The sequence below is a fragment of the Apodemus sylvaticus genome, chromosome 17 (genome assembly GCF_947179515.1).
Source record: "Apodemus sylvaticus chromosome 17, mApoSyl1.1, whole genome shotgun sequence".
NCBI lineage: Eukaryota > Metazoa > Chordata > Mammalia > Rodentia > Muridae > Apodemus > Apodemus sylvaticus.
The window spans coordinates 55,035,605-55,057,187 of NC_067488.1; the positions used below are offsets into that span (position 1 = coordinate 55,035,605).

At 49.6% G+C, this 21,583-nt stretch overlaps 1 protein-coding gene and 1 non-coding gene across 2 annotated transcripts in view; one reads left to right on the plus strand and one right to left on the minus strand.

The window, feature by feature from the left end:
* Tbc1d22a (TBC1 domain family member 22A) overlaps positions 1-21,583 on the plus strand; it is a 290,169-nt gene that overhangs the window by 257,570 nt on the left and 11,016 nt on the right. The window lies entirely within an intron of this gene.
* Positions 1,393-1,455, minus strand: LOC127668312 (U7 small nuclear RNA). Its single transcript, XR_007974081.1, has one exon. It is a non-coding gene; the product is annotated as a U7 small nuclear RNA (small nuclear RNA).

The window sequence follows — 21,583 nt, forward strand, 5'->3', positions numbered from 1 at the left end:
GCTGCTGCTTGAAATCACTGCCCCATGTGCTGCTGACTTTTTAGCTATGGCGAATGCAGGTGGAGGCCTTCGCCCAGGTTTTAAATGAAATATTGGAAGTCCAGGTAAAATGTAGCAGTAGCATTCCCCACACCAGAGGGCAGCACATGAAGCTGTGATACTGAAGCTGTTAGATGCAGTGAAGACCCAAGGAAACTGGAGATGCCAGGGGTATGGAGTGTCTGCCATGGAAAGCTTCAGTGACAAGAGCCATCCAAGGAGAGAAGCCATTGCTCTATGACCGGCAGAGCTGGTGTGGCGCTTCCAGGCTCTTTGGAGCTTTTACATGCCACTGTGACCCTGAATGTGCAGGGTTTGCTTACACTGCTAGGTTTCAGCCCTCTTCTTTTTCTTCCTTCTCTGCCCTGTTCCTTGCTTTTGGAATGAGAGTATTTCCTCTGGGCCATTGTGTGTTTGAGTTACAGATTGTCATGTTGAAACAGCTTAGCTAAGAATTCACTGTGAGTCTCAGAGAAAATTTCACCTGGGTTCTTGAGCTGAACTTGAACCATTGAGGATTCCTGGCTATGGACTCAATGCACCTTTTAGTTTGAAATGCATGTGAACCTTTTTAGGTGCCAGGGTGGAGTGTTACAGTTAGACATGAAGTATCTCCACTTTTTTCCCATGGACAGCACATGGGATGTATGTATCTCCACTCCATCATTACATTGCTATTTAACAAGGTGGTAAGTACCCAGAATGTAGAGATGCTTAGCCTCAACATAGCACATCACCAGCAGATCCAGATTCTGGGTGCATTTCACTTTGATCCAAGGCCTTGATGTCTTCATGGTAGATGTCAGTCCAGGTAGAGATTTCAACCCAACCTGCATGTAAGTGTATGACAAGGTAGTTGGTACAGCTTTAGGATATTGAGACTTGAAAATAGCAAATATAAGAAGTAGATTTCGCATGCTTAGGTGATATTTATAAACTACAGTACCCTGTGAATTCTAGTGTACATTCATAAAATGGATGGAGCTTGAACATAAATTGTAGGTTAGAATTGGTCACTTCAATTCTATGTGTGCACAAGAGCTTAGCATCATAGCCAGTTTTAAACTACTCACTACTAAATTAGAAAAACATTACTGCTAAGGACCATCTTAAGCTTGGAGAGGGGTTCCTAAGGGAGGAGTGGTTGGGAGTAGTGAAAGAAATGACTTGAAGTCAAATGACGGGGTGCAAAATGACAGCTCCGTAGTCTGCTCAAAATGGCTCCCTGGATGGCTTTCTATAGATAGCTCTTGGCTCTTTAGTCTGCTTGAGTTAGCTTTCTGCTAGAGATAGCTTTCTGCTCGAGACAGCTCTCTTGCTAGAAAAAATTTCTAAAAGCTTTCTGGATAGCTCATGGGTTTTCTGACCAAAGTCAGAAAAGCTGCAAGAAAAATTCTGAAAGGGCTGTGTTCACTCTCCAAGCAGTTCTCTCTGGGTAGCTCTCTCTTCTTTAGCAGAGTTCCCTTTTGTTTATCCCATGACCTTAGCTCTTTGATTGTTAGAAGAAGATAGCAAGTACATTAAAAAAAAAAAAACCCACAGGGTGGGGGGGCATGGCAAATGATTTCAGAGATCTGCCTGTCTTTATAAGCAGAGACTATAAGCTAGCTGGGTGGGACCCTGTCCTGAGATTACAATTTCCACCACACCTGGACCTAAATTTGTTCTGTCCCAGGCTGACCTTGAACTCAGGAATCTGCCTGCCTTTGTAAGCACAAACAATAAACTTAGCTGGGTAGAGTCTTGCCTTTTGATTACTACTCTCCAATTTTCTTTATCTCCTTCCTTAGTATTTTCTGATACGCTAGCTCATAGTACAGCTGCCACTGTTCTTTTAGCCACTCATATAATTCATATTTCATCTATATATTGTACATAATTGAGAAATTATACATTCTTGAACTCATGTTTTCAGAGTTCTTTTCCACAGCCTTAAGGACTATCCTGAAGGTCACAGAATTTACAATTATGCTAAGTACATTAAACACACTCTTGCCTTCCAGGCTGTGCTGCTTGTAATTATCATGAAGTTATTGGCAGAGAGAACATCTTCTGAAGGAACAACATAAAATTAATTATACAAACAAGCCTCATGCCTAGCAACCCTAGCAATCATCAACACTGGTAGAGGCCTGCACCCTGCTAACTCTGCTCCAGGATCAGAAACTGTGTTACACTATCCCTTCTGTATAACCATGCAAGACTAGGTACATTACCTTGTTCTTAGAGAAAACATCTTCACCATGGAGTTTGGCTGTGTTTTAGTTCCTTCGGGTAGGACTTTGGTACAGTGATATGGTGCTTTGAATAAGAATGGCCCCCACAGGCTCATATATTTGAACACCTAGTCACCAGAGAGTGCAACTCTTTTATAGGAGTAGAATGTGTGGCTTTGTTGGAAGAAGCCCATGCCCAACCCAAGTTCTTTCTCTGCCTATGAATCAGCATATAAAGCTATTCAGCTATTGCCTGTCTGAATGCTGCCATGTTCCCCTCCGTGATGATAATGGGCCAAGCTCTGAAACTGTAAGCAAACCCCCAGTTAAATGTTTCCTTTTATAAGAGTTGCCTAAGTCATAGTGTCTCCTCAGAGCAACAGACAAGTGGTGCCAAGGAATGAGGTTTTGCTTTGGAAGGCCAGACTGTGCTGTTTGTTGGAGGAATATAGAAGACTTTGAGAGTTTGGACTAGAAAAATGGTTAGATAGTAAGTGGTTAGAGACCATTCTTTTGGTACTTCAGCAAAGAAAATGAGTGTTTTTGTCCTTGTCCCAAAAAATATATCTGAAGTATTTTGAATTAATGGCATTGGCAGAGGAGACTTCGAGACAACCTAGTATTGACGTTGTCATGTGGTTATTAGTAGCCACTGTTATACAGATCTCCAATGTGAAGTTACTAGTGGGGCAGGGAAAAATACAAAATGTGCAGAGTGAGGAGAAAAGTAGCACCATGAAAGGTGATGCTGGAGCCAGGTCCTATGCTCAAGGAGATAAAAACTCAAAATCCTGGTGCGAAACAAAATAAAAGCAGTGATGACCTCAGGGCAAGACCCAGCCCAGCTAAGCTTCCAACTTATGTAAAGGGATTAAAGGAAAGCTTAAGCAGGGAAGGGATCCATCTACAACTGAAAGCTGGTGCACATTTAACTGAAAGAGGGCCAAGCACCAACCCCAGCAAGCAGCAGAACATGGCAGCTTCTGCCTTGTCTTGGCTTCATCGCTCTGGATTTAGAGTCAAAGATACAAGAAAAGGGTTGTAGAATCTTCTTCCACAGCTAAGGAAAGCCCCTGAGGCCAGGTGTATGTCACAGGTGTCCCTTCATGGACGCCCAGAGAGTCCATTACCTGAAGCTGTGAAGGTCAAGCCTGGATTGTGTCGGAGATCCCAAGATGTTGGATATGCTAGAGCTGTGAGACTCCTGCCAAGGAGAATTGCTAACAGGATGTAGAACCAGTCCAAGAGAGAGAATGTGTTGCAGTCAACAGAGCTGAAAGAGTTGGTGATCTGAAGAGCACTTTGGCATTAGACATGGAGATGCAGAATGTTTGTCTTGCTAGCTTTCGGTTTTGCTTTGGTCCAGTGTTTCTTCATTGTGCTTCATATCCTCCCTATTGGAATGATAATATATATTCTATGCCATTATATGTTGGAAGTTTGCAATCTACATTCTGATTTTGGTCTTATAGGGGTTACAGTTAAGAAAATGCTTTAAGTCTTGGCAGAGACTTTAGACTTTGAAGCAGTCTTGAGATTGAAAGTCTATGGGGACTTTTGAAGTTAGACTGAATGCATTTTTGCTTAATGATGTGGCTACAAGTCTATAGGGACCATGAAGTAGAATATGGTGGTTTGAATAAGAATGGTTCCCCAAGGGACAACAGCCATACCAGCTATTACCTGGCCATGCAGAGGTTCCAGAATCTATGCTTGCTGTGATGCCAAGGGCTGTGCCACGTAAGTGACAAGTTGACTGTGGATCCTGGTTTTAACCTCTATTTTCAGGTACTTCTGAAATGCCAGTTACCAGAATGCATTGCTTAGTGATAATGAACATTTAATACCATCAAGAGGTGATTCCATCGGTGTGTAATCCTCACACTGTGTGGTTGTACAAGCTGAGATGGTTATGACATCACTGGATGGTATAATTTCATGGGGCCATTGTCCTGTGTGTTGTCTGTCACTGATAATATATTTAGGATCTGGTTGAAAATTCAACTCCATAATAGAACTAAAAAACTCAGGGAGTGATTGTGGTTGTTGGGTGTGACATAGGACAGTCCTCCTTGGGAAGTGACTGTGACTGTGTGGAGTAGCTTAAGGGACAGCCCTCTTTGGGAAGGGGCTATGGTTATGTGTTGCTCTGAGGCAGTCCTCAGCCCTGCCTGGCGTCCTCTTGGGGACAGTGGGTAAGAAGGGGAATCAATGGCTCAGACTCTGGAAGCAGGTGAGAATGCAGCAGCAAGCTCATTTCTTAATTCTCAGAGCGTGTCCTCCACCCAAGTCCCATTGGTCCCAAGTAAGCGTGTCCTCTAAGTGGCAGTTTCCAATTGTCTGTCATTGCGTCACCAATCTCTAGGCTCTCAGATAGGATTCAGTTTAGCCTTCAGGTCAAGCTGGCTCTGCCACTGCACAGCCACACTCCCTGTTTACCAAAGTTTATGTGGAAGCGGCCACCTCCCTAGCAGCAGGGCCTTTCTGCTCCTCCTACAGTTATGTAGACTGGGCAATTATGTAGCATTTGGAGGATCAGTCCTCCTTGGGGAATGTCTGTGCCTATGTAGATAGCTGAGGGGCAGTCTTCCTTGGAAAGGGATGGTGGCTGTATGGAGGAGCTTAGGGACAGCTCCCCTAGAGCATGACAGGCCCTTTGTACAGTGCCGCGCTGTGGTCTGTGCACCTCCATCTGGAGCCCTGGTCTGGGGGCTGGCAGGTGACAAGAGGGCAGCAGAGCTCCAGCTCTGCCACTTGGAACATGGTCTCTGCCTGTGGATTTGTGGGCTTTGTTGATGCGTCACGCTCACACAGCAGCAGCCTTGGCCGGCTCCATTTGTTCTGGTCCTGTGTATCTTTGCAGGTCTACATGCCCTTACCTGGGTGGTTTCCTCAGACAGGTACACTTTCCTCCCCATTTCCCCTTATAAAAGGACTCTCATGTGGGGCAAAGTTGGCACCTGGACCCCAGGACCCTTTTCCTTAGGCAGCTGAGGTGATCAGAAGGGCCACCCAAGTCTGCAACAGAAGAACTGTGCCCTGCTGAGCCGGAAGGCAGCTGAGTGTTCAGAACTTTGCCAGCATCTCTCACTCATTTGCCTGTGAATTAATCCTGCCATTAAGGAAAAAATTAGACTCACCACTCAAATCATTAATTGAGAGGCCTTATTATCTCCTTAATAGTGTTTGATATCTAAGGCAGATGAACTAAAGGAAGCTTGCCTGCTTGGTCCTCAAAGAAATGTAATTACAGCTTGGACATTATTAAGACGTCCCCTCTCTGCTGTCACATGTCCCATTTTGCTTCCTTGTGGACACTGAGACAAGTCTTCCTTGGAAATAAAGATGACACAGCCATAGAGAAGCGCTGCTGGAGGCTGGTGGGTCAGCAGCCTGCAGTGTCCTCAGACCCAAGGGTCCCTGCTGTCCTTGTAGGCCACCTGCTGAAGCAGTCTCATGCACAGAGCTCATGTGATTCTGCCAGCATTTGGAGGATTCAACCAACCTTGGTACATACTGACCTGCAAAGGCTGAGAAGGAGAGGACCTGACACTCTTAGAGGTAACCCAGGTGAAAAGCAGCTGGGCGAAACTGGCTGGATCTATGTGCACCATCAGCCCCAACCCTGCAACAATCATGTCCTTGATTAGCAACCCCCTGGACTTCTTGGTACAGTGTGGGCGATATCCTTTTGTTATTTAGCCATATCCAGAGAAGGGGCTCAGGGGTGAGAGCAGCTTCCTGGACTTTGCTGGGGAGGGGCAGCTCATACCAGAGGGGCTGGCAATGCAGTGGAACCCCCATTAGCATCTAAGACTGACTGCTAGGGAGGCATGGTTGAGTGGTAAGAGAAAACTAGGGTGCCAGGCTGAAGACATATCTTCACTCTCCAAGCCTTAGACACTTCGCTGTGGGACCCCAAATAGCCATTTGCCTGTTGCCCCCTTAGACACAAGTAGTGCTAAGAATGAGCCAACTCCTAGTGGGACACTGCTGATGCCCAAGCTACAGAAGCCCTCAGTGGCAAGTGCTATTGATGACCAGATTAGTGGTGGTGAGTTGTTGTGGTTAGTATTTAATATCAGTTGGGGGTGGATATTCTGCCCTATCACTGATTATTTATTTTCCAGATAAAAGACACCAAGCTTTTATATTTATAATAAGCCTTAAGTAGCACTAGAACCTGGCAGATACCAACCATCTGTATCATTTTGCCTACTTTCCTATCAATAACCCCGAGATATGACTTGCATTTCCACCTGGGCCTCTCTTACTCTGACTGGCCAGCCCTCATGTCCAGTTTTTAGGATCCCTTACCCCATGGTATCTTCCTCTTTTTCCACGTCTCTCTCCTTTCCTGCCTCAGACCCCAAGCCTGGAAACTGAAGCCCTGCTTACCTCTCTTCTGCCCAGCCATAGGCTGTAGGCATCTTTATAAAACCAGTAGTTTTAAATTAAGGAGCAAGGTTACATAGCATCACTTGGTGTGTGAGGATTTTCCTTGTCTCTGAGGCGACCAGATCTTGGGGACCAGTATTTCACATTACGATGCACGGCAACAGACCAGATCTCAACTGTAGGTGGCAAGCATTCGCTCCTGTCTGAGTCCCTGCAGACCTATCCCAGGCAGTGCATAGTGCCTCAGCCACCAGCCCTGGAGTAGGGCCAGGGCAGGAAGGGAACACTTGTCACAGGGACCTTGTTAAGTCTCACTCACATCTGGCACAAATAAAAAAACAAAATGAAATGAAATAGGAGGAAGGTACTGAGAGAAACTTTGTGCTATCTTACCATCCACCTCCCACCAAGAGGCCCTTGATTTGTATTATATACTCATTTTGTTACCTTAATTGGTTTGAGGATTTTCAGGGCAAATATGACAGGATTTCTCAATTCAACTTTGGGGTGTTTGTTTTTTGAGATAAAGTATGTGGAAGAAGTTGCATTGATCTTTTAATTCCTCATGCAAAGAAAAACATATTTGTTATTCTTGTGTTTAGTGTGTATGATTCTTGGTGTGGTTGGCACAGTGGTGGGCTCCAGTCAGACCTGACATTTAGCCTCAGGCCTGTCGCAGTAAGGAAGACTCACTGCCCCTCAGCAAGGAGCCAACTTCCCTCCTCCACCCCTGAGTCAGCTTTACAGAGCCTTAGCGTTGGGGTGCTCTGATGCCTGCCCTCAGCATCCTGACGCTTGGCCCTGGCTCTCCTCCATGGCTTCTTCACTGTAGCTACCTCCATAGCCTGTGAGCAGTCACCATAGGCATGCTGGACAGACCTAGCCCAGGGGCCTGGGAGAACTAACTGTACCTTCCGAGTGCCTCTCAACTGCTTACCTGGGGCAAAGCATTTGTGCAAAGCCCAAGATAAAGGAGGCCGTGAAGACTGGGTCCTGGCTGAAGACGGGGTGCACAAACTGCCTCTTCTGACAGGGACTGAGTCCTGCCAGTGCCTCCCTGAGCCTATCAGAGCTAAGTGCTTTCCTTGTAGGGCTGGGGTTTCCACCTGTCAGTGAGGAGTGTGTTGAGCATAACTGCCCATGGCCTGGCACTACCATGGCTACTTGTCGATCACCTGCTGGGCCTCCTAGTCTCCCTGTAGTCCAGAGACTAAGGGGGATCACCAAGCAGAGAAAGCCCAGCAGTCACCTCATCCCTTGTCAGGGAACAAGTCCCTGGAATTACAGCTTTTCAAGCAAGTGCACCCAGTCCCCAGCTGTCCCGTTTGCCAGCTGAAGACACATGGTCTGATGCACTCTGACCGGGATGAGCAGTGGGTGTTGTGAAGAAGGCATGTCTTCAGCCCTGAAGTCTACTGTGCTGCTTTTCTTCCCTGAGATGTCGGAGCAGGTATGGCCAAAGCTTATCCTTCGACTGCCTCCTCCTCTGGTCCATCTGGTGACCATACGCTTCTGGTGCCATCCATGTAGTGCCATGGGCTTCTATAACAACTTGTCCTGGCCCGGGAGCCTGTAAGCAGCAAACATCTGCTTTTCAACATCTGGAGGCTAGACATCCAAGATCAGGGCTCTGGGGTTTGACAGGCAAGGCCTTCTTCCTGTGGCCTCAGTTGGTAGAAGGGGCATGGCGTTTCTTGAGGCTTTTATTAGGCCACTGACCCATGAAGACTTCTGTGACTGCAAGCCTCCCCCTGTCGACATATTCAGATCATAGTGAGACAGAATAGAAAGGGCCTGGCCCTATCAAGGGTGTTTCCAGGATGGTAAGAGATGCCTCTGCAGTCAAGAACTGCCTTCTCCATGAGCTAGCTGACAGTCACCGCCATCCTCCACCCCAAGGACTGCCCAGTAGCCATGCCATGCCTCAGGTTAGGGTAGAGTGTGAGAGGAGGCATTACTGTGCTGCTTGCAAGGTGTGCACCAGCCCCAGCCACCCGCACTGCACTGACTGGGGCAGCAACTGCCACTGCTGCCATCACCACCATGTCAGCTTCTGTGGACCTAATGGTGGAGGTCATTTAAGGCTTGCCAAAGAATGTGAACACCTCCATCTTAGATCAGCTGCATGTGTGTACTGCAACCCACTATGCACGTGCAGATCAAAGCAGCATGTGCCGATGTGGAGGTGCTGCAGACCTGGTGCCAAGGGCAGAGGACTGTCACTGGAGCACAGCGACTCTGAGCTTGTGCCCACCAGCCCACCTCAGCCTCTGGACACTGCTTCAATCCTCAGTCCTCAGGGAGCCTGTCTGGGAACTCCATCCCCTCGTGCTACAGTGTAAGCCTTAGGATGGTACTGTGTAGCCTCTTCGTGACTTCTGACTCAGCTGAGAGCTGGTGACACAGCAGAGAGTGGCATCAGCCTTTTTGTAAGTTCTGACTGAATTGAGAAACTTCCTCCTGGGATGACACTAGCACCTTTGTTCATAAACTCAGCCATCCCTCCCAGCAGTTTGAACTGTGGCCACGCTCCATGCTGGCCCACCTGACTGGGGCCCTTTGGCTTGTTTGTTGGATAGCTGTCTTTACTCATCCATCCCTGGTTTGCTTGGGCACAGTGACCTGAAGCCTCTGGAGAGCAGTTACTATAAACACACGTTTGAGACGAGTTTGCCAAGGCCAGTACCTCAGTGAATGCCTCTGGCATGAACCACAGGTACCATGGCAGTCACGGCTCCCATAGCCTCATGAGTCAGAAACTTATCTTGGTTTCTAGACGATGTCCTGGATGGGGTGGCCCCAGCTCTTCATTGCTCAGGGTAACCAGTTGCACAGGGAGGCCAATCAGGAGTGTCCCTGTAGGATTACCCTGCCTGCTGGACTTGACCCAGCTCTTTCACACAGGATGTCTCCCAGCTCTTGCATGTAGAATACAGGATACAGGGGTCTCGCACTGTTTGGATAAGGGGAAGCACCTCTCCTGTGGCATGCCATAGGTCTACACTGACATCCTCTGAGGAAAGGAAGGCGGGGAAGGAAAGCCACACTCCCCTCACCTATCCTCCCTTCCTAGCAGCCCCTTTCTTAGTACAGATTATGTCCCCAGATAATCCTTTGTAATAAACCTAATTCCTGTCGTCCATGTAGCAGCCTGTGAGCCTGTCACTGAGTTAAATGGTTTGACATTCCCTCTTCCATTATCACACAGAACTGGAATCTCGCTCTAAGTACCGATCTATGTTTCTGCCTGTAGTCCCCGCCACATTAGCATCTTTTATAATCATTGTCTGACGCCTTTGTCTCTGTGGAGACTGGTCTCTAGCAACAGCAGTGACAACCCAAACAAAGCTCGGCAAAATTTTTTTAAAGCAGTTTCTCCTCACTGGGCACAGTGGACATCATTCGGAACAGAAATTGAGCTGTATGTATTTAGAAATCAATTGAGATCGCATCTCTCAGCTCTGGATGCGAGTGCCAAATCCGTCTGTTCTGTCCAGGGCAGCACTGCTTGCTCCACTTATTTGCAGACGGATCTCATCAGTTGTGAAAAATGCGTCATGGCAGAGCCAAGTTCAGAAAACACATCTTGTTTATCCACAAACTGCCCTTGTTGGGTCCCTGCTGGCCCTGAAAGCCTGTGTGAGGCTGTGGCCCAGGGAGAGCTGGTTCTGGAGTCTTAGTTACTGTGGCCTCCAAGACCCTGTGATGGGTGACACATGATGGAGTGGCTGTCTGTGCAGTCAGACACACACACACACACACACACACACACACACACACACAGTTACACTTCCTCCCTCCTTCCCTCTCTCCCTCCCTCCCTCTCTCCCTCCCTCCCTCTCTCCCTCCCTCCCTCCCCCCTCCCTCCCTCCCTCCTTCCCTCCCTCCTTCCCTCCCTCCCTCCCTCCACAAACAGCCTAGAATAGATGCGCAGTCCAGGTGGACGAGACCTAGCAGAGCTGGGGCGTTCAGCTCTCCTCCTTCACATACTTCAGTGGGATGGCTTTGCCTTTCTCCATCCTCAAGGCAGCTGTTAGTAGTATGTGTAAGATCTGAGCACCTTCTTACATGGTATGCTGTGTGTGCACATGTGTGTGTTTAATCCTTTTAGGGAGGTAGGCTGGCCTCCATTTGAAGGGTCAAGGCTTTGGCCAGGGTTACACAGCTGGCACCTGGCTTTGTGCCATGACCTTGAGCTAAGCATGTCTCCAAATGTGTCCACTCTCTTTCCTTCTTATTTGTGACACACTGAGCATGCTCAGGAGTGAACTGCTTAACGGAGTTGCCCAGGAATGGGCAGCCCTATATGAATATATGTAGGCTCACTAAGTGATGTCCATGCTTTTGTTGTTGAAAGGGGCCTTGCTTGAGAAACAGGTCGCCTCATCTGCTACAGCTCATCAATCTCCACTCTTACCTCTTGTTCAGGTGTGGTGGCTTTAACTCCCCAAGGTGGGGACCCATCTTGTTTGGTTACTACTTCTCTCCTCTTAGCCTGTGCTGGGACATCCTTCTCATCAGAGCCATCAGAGCGTGTCACCCAGCTTCCCAGAGGGAGGCACTGGGAGGAATATGCTCCTGCCCAGCTTTGACTTTGAGGGAATCCACCTGTGCTCAGGCAGGAGAGCCATCCAGGTGTGTCAGGACCCCAGAGCTGGCATGACTGCACCCCTCTAAACTCAAAGTCCTGCCTCTGAGGAGCAGACATGCAGGTCGACAAATTGATGGAGCCCTAAAAGCTGCGCTTGGCCTCATGAGTCTATAAATCTCAGGCTGGAGTGCTTGGCAGTGACCCTTTAACATTCTTGAAAACAAAAGGAAAGTGTCCTAACAGCAGAGGATTTACAGCCTGGGCTTTACTGGAACCAGGAAGTGAAAAGCCTGAAGTCCAGGCTAGTTAATTAGCTTTGAACAGGTTCCAGGAATAAGTTTGCATTTTAAGTATCACCATCAATGCCATTGCACACCTTCAGTGAGGTGACAGCCTGGGGTGGCTTACAGAGCTGGGCTCTGGGAAATACAGAGACCTTCACCTAGCAGGTAGGCCTGCCCAGAATCCTGTGGGAAACCCTGTGTGTATATGTGCACTGTATATGTGCACTGGTCAAGCTGAGTGACCCTCAGGCTGATGGCACAAAGTGTTTTCTGAATGAGAAAGAGAAAGTGTGATCTCCAGAAGGCTGTAGGCTCCATTGCAGATGGTAAATCCCACAGTGCATGGCTGAGGCCAGAGCCCCATCTGCAGCCAGCAACACACACTGTCAGAACAGTGTCACAGGAAGATCCCGGTCTTGGCCCAAGTTCCTGCTTCTCTGAGAAGACCCCCTGCTTCCCAGCATGCATAGCCCTCCTCTGGCCAAATCTAGAATTGGCCACTGAGTCACAGACCATATATCAGAAGAAACATCTGGCTGCCTGCTCCACTGCCCAGCCAAAATCAATTCCTGTCTGAGAGGTAATCCGATTTGATTATCTCTGAACTATTACAGGCAGGCGGAGGTGCTGGACACCCTGGCTGGAGATTAAGAGGCCCTGCTGGTGGGGACGACATGGAAGATAACAGCTGTGTCTGCCTGGCCCAAGAGGCTGTGGGCCAGCCCTTCCCATCTGTAGAATGAAGCTCACAGAGGTTTCCTAAAATCTCTTCATTAGTTCTACCTAGCAACTATGGTCACAAGGCTCTGGCCTCACCGAGATGGATGTGGGAAGGTTCACCGACCTCGCTTGCCTTTCTGTCTCTGAGACAGGCCAGGCTGCCTACTCACAGGCCACTCAGACAGGGAGGCATGTAGGGCCCACAAGCTCCAGTGCTTCCTGGAAAGCCCCTCCCCTCACATACCTCCTTGCAGAAGGTGTGCCCACATGGTTATTAAGTGGGTGTAGGGGCGTGGGCTGAAAGCTCCAGGTTTTGGAAACTAACTCAGTAAGAACTAAGAGCTGTAAACACAAAGCTGGGGCCCGTGTCAGTTTAGCTTAGGAGTAGAAATCAGAACCAGATCGCAGGCTTAAAAGTGAACAAATACTACACCAAAAAAGTAGGACGTAGGAAACTTCATGTCTACACTTCTCTTCCTAGGAAATGACTTCAAGTCTGTACTCCTGACCATCTACTAGAATTTTTGTTGTTTTTCATTAGTGCTTGTTAGCTGGATGAAGTGGGGGTGGGTTTGTTTTGACATTTGCATAAATGCTTATAAAGTACTTTGATTGTCTTAATCTCTGTTACTTTACATATGCCCCTCCCCTTTTTCCTCTCTCCCCCAATATCCCTCTTTTACTGTCCTGTCCCTTTCTCTGTCTAGATCCACATAGATAGCAAACACGCTGATGTTTGTTTGACACTGGGTGCCACCCTACAAGGGTGCAGAGCTCTAGCAGACAGTCCTCCAGGAGGATCTGTGATGGAGTATCTGTATTAGGTTAGTTAGCCTCTGGACACACCTGGGAAGGATTGTCTTGATTAGGTTGACTGAGGTGGGAAGCCACACTTTCTAGGCTGGGACCCTGGACTGTATAAACAGGAAGGGAGCTGGGCCCACATTCATCACCCTCTGCTTCTCAACATGGATACAGTGTGACCAGCTGGCACAAGTTCTAGCTGTTCTGATTGGATTATAGACCAAAACAAACTCCTCATTCCTTAAATTGCTCTTGCTAGGGTATTTATACTACAGCAACAGAAAGAATAATCCATTTGCCTGTCTGAGTCTGGTTTACTTCATTTAACGTGATGATCCTGGCTTTATCTATTTTCCTGCAAATAACATCAGGGCCGGGTAGAGCACCACTGTGTGTGCACACAGCACGTTTTCTTTATGCACTCATCCGTCTACAGGACCCTAGGCTGGTTCTTCTCTGTGGCTAGTGTGTATTGCTGTGGGAAGTGGGCATAGCTTACTCAGTGTGCCCAGGGGCAGTGTAGCTGAGTCACACTATAGGTCCCTTTTCAGTTTCTTGAAGGACCTCCATTCCGGCTCCTTACCAGCTGTACTAACTCCCTCCTGGCAGTGTATGTGGGTGCTGCCACTTCCCCAGTCCTTGCCAGCATCTGTTGTGTGTTTTGTGATGAGAAGCTTTTCTGACTGGGGTGAGATGGCATCTCAATGTGGTTGATTTGCATTTTCCTGGTGGCTAAAGAAGAGCTTTTTTAAAAAAAAAAAATATATATATATTTGGTGGGGGGGGTAGGTAGACGCTCTGGAGATCAAACTGAGGCCTTGAGCATGTGCAGTAAGTACTCTACGTGAGGGTGCAGCCCCAGCTTCATTGAGCACAGCCAGCTCTTCATTTGAAGCATGTTCTGTTTAGTCGCCCAGCTACTGAGCCAATTACTTTCCCTAGTGAAGTTCTGTGTTGAGTATTAATCCTCTCGTGGCCGACGGTCTGCAGGGCTTCCTCCTGCTCTATGGTGTCTTTCCATCCCATTGACTGTCTTCTTTGCAGTGCAGAATTACGTTAATTTAATGCTGCCTGTTTGTCATAGTTGCTGTCATTTTCTGAGCCAGTGGAGTCCACCTCAGAAAGCCCTTGCACCTGTCCAGATTTACGTGTATTCCCTGCTTCCCATCAGTGACTCAGACTTTCAGGTCTCCCATTAAGGTCTCTGCTCCGCTTTGAGCTGATTTTTGTTAACTAATGCCTCCTTAAAGAGAGAGGTTACATAGCAGCAGTACGTGCGTTCTGCCTTCCTGTCTGTTTCACTCTGTCATTACCCAGTTCCTGTCTGTCAAGCCCCGTGTATCCAAGTGGAGCACATGCCCATCACTGTTGCCAACCTTTGTGGGTGTCCACTGAAGGCAACACTGGTGGACTGGGGCACAGTTCCCTTCATATGACACTGTTTCGTATCCTTGAGTCTTAAAGAAAAGCTAAGTCCCAAGGGAGAAGACTTTCATGGTGGCTCCATTGACCAGTGTGCATCCTCCAGTCTGAAGGAAAATCTAATAAAGTGGTAATCTTTCATGCTAGCACCCTTGACCTGGGGTTGCTGTTGTGAGCATCTGGAGACTGCAGAGTGGCAGCTGAAACTCTGGCTGAGGACTCCCTCCTGTAGGGACTTCCATTCAGAGCCATCCTCTTGTCCCCCTGGAGCACCAGCTGGGCTGTGCTACTTCTTGAGGAAACAGTGGGACAGTAACATGGCAGCCCAAATGTGGCTTCTGACTCCAAATCACTCAGCAGGGAGTAATGCCTTAGGGGCCAGGAAGGAGAAGAGGACCAGAGCTGCACTTAAGGGCTGGCCCTCATTAATGAGCACTTGGCTCAAAGCCTGAGGACCAGGATGGACTGATGAGCCCCTCCCAGGGGTAGAGAAAAGAGTCCATGAGGGGCGGTATGAGTCTGGGACCTCCTCTGATGTTAGAGAGCTGGAGAGCCCCCACTAGGCTGATGCTGCAGCCAGCTTGCAGGGCCATGCCGAAGGAAGGTTGCTGTAGACTGCCACCCTAAGGGAGCCCTGAGACACTCACATGACAGAGCCAGGCACAACAGAGAAAGACCCTCTCCGTCCTGTCAGCCAGCAAGTGGGGTTTCCTTGAGGGCCCCCCAAAATGAAATCCAACCACAGGGCCATGATCTACTGAAGACCCTGCCAGGAGGAGGCTGCTCCCAGTCCACACATCTCTTTGCAAACACTTGAAAAAAGATTTGAAACAAATACAGGCAGAAAGGGACAGCATATGGCATGAGAAAAAGAACAGTTGGACTTAACAGAAATCTTTTTTTTTTAAATGTCTCTAAGCAATCTGTAGATCTAGCATGAGCCTTAGACAAGGAGTGAATTCTAGCTTCCCATGCTTAGCGCCACAGCCTGGCTTTGATGGACTGAGAACCACCCAGAGGAAGTGGGGGAGGGCAAGGACAGAGTTCTCCCAGGGCCTTTCCCATGGTGCCTCTTCCTTTCAACTGGTGCCTTCTCCAGGCCCAACTTCCCAGGCTGGCTCTCTGCCAGGCTCATTCTGTCAGATCACTCTCCCAAGATCAGTGCAGAAAAGTGCAGGTCAAACTTGTCCCTTCCAGCTGGGCAGTGGTGGCACACACCTTTAATCCCAGAACTTGAGAGGCAGAGGCAGGCAGATTTCTGAGTTCAAGACCAGCCTGGTCTACAGAGTGAGTTCCAGGACAGCCAGGGCTACACAGAGAAACCCTGGGGGGAGGGGGAAAGAGGGGATGGGGACCTAGTCCTTTCCAATGCGTGATCAGTGTCTACTGCTTGTGTCATGTGACACTAGAGGGTCCCTCTCCTGAGGGATGCATGCAGGACCAATGATGACAGGCATGCTAAGTGACCTATCCATGATCTGCTAAGGACATAGCTGGTCTCTGCGATGGCAGTCTCAGAGCTGGTAGGGGTGTGCTTGTGCCCTGGGCCTCATTAGCACCGGGCCTGTGTGCCATGTGCAGCTGCTGGATGGCCTGTGGCTTCCATTTATCTCCCTCACATGTTTCCCCAAAGTTCTAAAAATAGGAATTTAATTAAATATTTAGTAAAATACTGCCCAGTATTTATCCCTAGAGTTGGCTGCATCGTTCATTTTGCAGAAGTGAATACCCCTGCACATGCATATGTAGTGGGGAGCTCTCAGAGCACACAGTGGGGCGGCACCCTCATGGCATGGCTGCCTGTGTTCAGGGGAATGCTCAGAGGTGACCTGTGCTCTGCAGATGGGCTGGGGGAGGAAGCGGCTGAATGAGGCTGGTGTAAGCTGCAGGTGTCCATTGTGGAGGCTCCAAAAGGAAAGTTCTGGAAAAAAGGAGTAATGCTGGAGCTAGATCACCCAAGAAGACCTGTGGGCTCTGCAGCAATTGGTCCTTTGAGGGTTTAATGACTTCCTAAAAGTGTCCCAATAGTAGGACTTGCCTATGACCACTTGTGGTGGAGTCTCCAAGTTAAGGAGTGTGTGACACACCCCTCTGCTACAGTCTCCAGACTCAGGCGAGCCCACCAGGTGCCTCAAGGCAGAAAAGCCCAGGGCCCTCCATCAGGACGTGGAGAACTGTGTCTACCTGAAGGGCAGTCAGCCTTGGGCGTGGCTCAGCCTCTGTGGCCTTTTCTCCACCTCTACTTCCTCTAAGCCAGTTCTTAGAGCAAGAAAAGGCTAAGAAAAGCCCTCACAGCTGATGGGCAGTGCATGCCCCTGAGACCAACAACACTGGGGCTCCAGGGCACTGTCAGTGCCCCACTGAGTGGATGCCAGGCAAGCAGGTGCCCAGACTCCACTGCCAGCACCAGGGCATCTTAAACACTTGTCTAGTGACACTAAGTGGCTGGAGCACTCAGAGCTGTCAGAAATCAGTCTTCTACCACTTACAATTTCCTCCTTTCACATCCTACAGGGTGAAAGGCTTCGGGTCATGACTCTGCCTGCATGCCAGCCTGTGCTAGGATTGCCCCTTCTATCCAAAATCGTTAACTGCCCCAGCACCTTTGCTGGCGTAGTCGAGTTCACCAAGTGTGCAGACGCCATGCCCTTTGGTCCCTTGCTTGGCCCTCCTGTGTCTGCTTGCCTTTCCTGCCAACCCGTGTATGCTCCTTAGCTGTCTCTCCTGAAGGACCATCCATTTGCTCTACAGACTCATAGTCCAGATTGACCTCTCGGACACAGTGAGTAGACAGCAGTCCTGACCTCCAGGCCTCTGTGTGGCCTTTTACCTGCTGCCTGCCCTTCTTTGGCACCCTCACATACAAACCTTGCCTCCTCTGCACCCACAAAGCTCCCATGTGTACCTTCTCTTGGGGCCAGGTGGGAGGAGACCGGCCCTATTCTGCTCAAGTCTCTCTCCTTCAGTGGGCAGTCCACAAAATGTGACCACCAGCGATGGGCATGTGTCCAAGTGGGTACAAGATGGCTGTAGCCCTTTCTCCTACTGTATGCAGAGAGCCCCAAGGCTCAGGGAAGATGCACCTATTCAGAATGACAGCATGTCATTATGTAGCAGTGTTACAGTGGCCTGCCCTGCCCTGGGCTCATGCCCACACCAGGGCCTGGTCCCTTAACCCAGCCTGTGAGCTGCAGATGCTAGTTCATCTGAGAAGAGGAAGAGGCTGCACCACTGTCTAGTCTTCACATGTACACAGCAAGCCAGGCTGTCGGGGCTGGACCGCTGTTCTTGATACTCCACTGATAACTCTGGTGGGATTTCTGATGCCCTCTCATGCTCTCATGCTCTGGTCAGTACGGGATTTTGAGTCTGCTCCCCACATTCTCAACTGAGACAGGTCATGGTCCCTGGATGCATGAGCGTGGAAACTGACCTTTCCAGACCTCCCTCATTCCCTGTGTGCCTTTCCACCTGACTTCCCCAACAGCAGGAAATCAATGTGAGAACTCAGAGTTGGACAACTCCAGAAATTGAAGAACGTTTACGGAGTATATTACCAGGAAAATGCCATCTTCCTAGTGACCCTGTAGACTCAGCTCTGTGACAGGCAGTAATCTGTGCCTTGAGATACATCCTTCAGTGCTCGTCCATTGCTGGGAGGGGGCCTTGAAGCCAAGCGCTTATGACCCAGTCTGAAGATCAGGCACTCCATCCCTGGGCTGGAATCTTGGGTGACTGAGGAGCACTGGGCTCTGTTGGCTTCTGAGTTTTGATGGGTGCTAAGTTGTGCAAGCTTTCTGGGTTGTGGTGAATGTTAGGCCTGGCCTTGCCTTGTGATTGGGGACATTGTGAGATATCATTTCCCCGAAGGTCTTTCAGACTTCAGTGGGTCACAGATTCCTTACCAAGAAGGTCCCATCTTTCCCTGGGGATAAGGAGGCTCCTTGGTGAGCAAGAATGGAAGGCTGGAGCTTGGGTACTTACAAAGGGAGTGGGAGACCCTGTCTTGAGTGTAGGTGTCAGAGCATGTGCCACCCAGAGCCCAGGTGTCATGGCCAGCAACTCTGTCCTGCTTACTTGCAGCTGTTTGGACTAGGTAGGATCTCTGGGATATAGCAGTCGCACGCTGGGCAGTGATGGGGAGGACTCACCAGCTGCCCTGACTGTGTCTAACAAGCTGAGTCTATACCTCGTTCTCATGTTAGGAGGAGGCTTGGCACTTTCTGTGACCTCTACCTGACACTGTGCGCACTGAGAGGTCAAAGGGCCTCTTGTGGCCAGACTGAGTTTTCTCTGTCATTTCCAAAGCAGAGCTGCAGGGGCAGGCTGGGCCAGATGGAAGGCAGCACTGCTGGAGGATGAGTGGACACGTCCCAGATAAATGGGTACAAGTGTGACCAGTAGAGAGGGGACATGTGGCTTGCATGGGCTGGTCAAGTCTAGGCCTGCTTAAGCCCAGGACTGTGTTCTCACTGTGCCTCCCACTCCCTGCTGCTCAGCAGAATAGCCAGTGCTTCTAAAATTTTGCTGTACTACCAGAGATGTCCTCTGGGTATGATGACAGGACCAGATGACCAGGCCAAGCCCATACACTGCCTGAGGCCCCCTGTGGACAGAGTCATGACTGGCTATCTGGAGCTTTTAGGAGGCTGGGGACCCCCTCTGTGCCTCCCAGTCAGCTTGCCTGTAGCTGCCACTACCTGAGGGCCTGGAATCAGAATGTGAAGCAGACAGCCACTCTGAGAAAGGTCCAGGATGCCAGGCCCACAGCTACAGTGCCGCAGTCCGTCCTGCCCACCCTGCATCCACCTCCTAGTGACAGCTCTGCAATTAGGAGCTGGCAGAGGCCTCACAGAGGCCCTCTCCACAGGCCCTCTCTCTAGGGATTCCGGTGTGAGGGCAGTGAATCTGCAGCCTTGTAGATAAGAGTGGGGGTGGGGGCTCCTTCCTGTGATCACATCCTGCCTTAAACCCCACCACCTTCCCAGCAGTGGCTCGGGACCACATAGCCCCACATCCTGGCCTTAGGTGCCACAAAGCAAGAAGTCTGCTTGGGGATGAAACAGACTCTAATCGTAGTTCTTGGATGTGAGCTTTCTCTGTATGTTGATCAGAAGTCTCTCAGCCATGCTGGAAGATGAAAGGGGAACCAGCCCGGCTGGAGCCTTTATGCCAGCCTGTTTTCAGCACCAAATGCCATTTTTTTTCTCTTTGGGAAAAAAAATGAAATTAATTACAAGGACAATCCATGTCCCCATTGCTGTTGTAGGCTCTTCAGAGGATGGCCCTGTTGAAGTGTCTCTTCTTTCCACTGTGAGGGGACGTCAGCCCGAGAGATGGCCAGCCAGTAGCTCAGTCCCAGCTGGCTGTCACTTGCCTATTTTTAGTCCTGATCTGGACTGAACTTGACAAGATTCTCAAACTAATAAGTGTATTGTCAAAGAAGTCAACTGTCAAGGCTGGAGACTGAGCTTAAAAGATGGGTTAAGAGTGAAGCAAGAAAGGACTTCAGGGCCAGAGTCCACTGTGAACAGGCCCCGTGGGGCAAATGGGGGATCATGGGGTCCTACAACTCCTTCTGTAGTTGTAGGGCCAGCTAGGACCCAGGGCACCTGAGGGGCCTCAAATTGCAATCTGCAAAGCCCAATTTGCTGTGGTCTGTTCTTAGGCACTGAGGTCGCCCCAACACTGACTTTGCTGGGAGTCAGAGATCCTTAGTAGATGTGTTTAGACCAACAGAGTGTCTACCACTGAGGCAGTGTGTGGGCCCAGCACAGTCTGCCCTGCTGTGGTTCCCTGCCTGCCACTGCCTCTTAGATTAAGTTCTGTATGCTTTTGCTTTACTAGATGATAGCCACTGAGTGACCCTGTAAAGTCAGACCCTCTGCAGCTCTTCCTATTTCTTGCAATGAATAAGAGACAGGGAGCTTTTTTCTGGTCAGAGATGGGGCTTCGGCCTTTCCATCCTGACATGGCCAGTCATGGTTCCCGTACCCCAGTCAAGGCCTGTTCTGCATACTTCTGAGCTGCAGGCATGCAGGAAAACCCAGACAGCTTTGACTGAGGCTTGTGGCTTCTGAGTTCACCAGGTGGTGGTAAGCACCTAGGAGGCCCTCCCTGTAGTCAAGCTCAGAGCCAGAAGGGCGACTTAGCAGTCATGACTGTAGCATACACCTTAGAAGCCAGGGCCTACCATCCTTGTAGAATTGCAGCTTTGCCCTGTTAGTAGGTATGGACAACTATGGGGCTACAGCCTTCAGCTGATGTCACCTGCAATTTGAGCTGCAGTTCCCCCGGGAGGAGCTCCTGCCTTAGACAGGTGCCTGGTCCCCTGGGCAGAAATCCCTCAGGTCAGAGATGTAGTCATTTGCATATACCAGATTCTTCAGAGTCGATCTGTATCCCATACCTGACGCCATTGAGCCTCTAGAAGTAGGCTTCAGAAGGCTAGAGTCTCCCCATGGACAAATCCAGTGGGGGGATGTTCCTAGGCAGAAGAGCCCCTGGCTACCTCCCCTCAGCATCTTCTGCCACAGGGCCCAGCATAGCCCTGAGAGCAGACTGGTCAGCCTCATGCTCTGTGTGTGAGGATGGAGATGGAGCCTTAGCTCCACACCACTGGATCGATTATCAGTTCAAGAAACCTTGTGGCTGCCAGAAGATTGAGAAGTGGGAAGGCAGCCCTCCTTCTGGGCCTGTGGCATGGTGTGAGTCCCTGCACTGTGCAGGGGAGAGTCTGCCTAGTCCTGCTGCTAAGGAAACACTGCCAGGCCAGTTAGAGGAGGAGGAAATGCTTGGCTTGCCTTTGAAAATGGAAACCACGGTTTGTATACTCTCCACAGCAAAAATACAACCCGTAGAAAAGAGCATTTTAAAAAGAAAGCCACAGGGTAGCTCTTCCCACCTGAAGCCCAGCTCGTCAAGAGAAGGACCATTTCTTGCTGCTCTGCCTGTTGGCGTAGAAAGGGCCGTGAGTGCCTGCGTAACCTCCACATCACCCCAGCTGCTGCCAAGCACTGGGGTGTCTTCATGCCTCTAGAGAACAGATTTTCACACTTCTAAATAAACACCCCATTGTGCGGCCGTGCCAAGGCTTTTTGAACACTAGC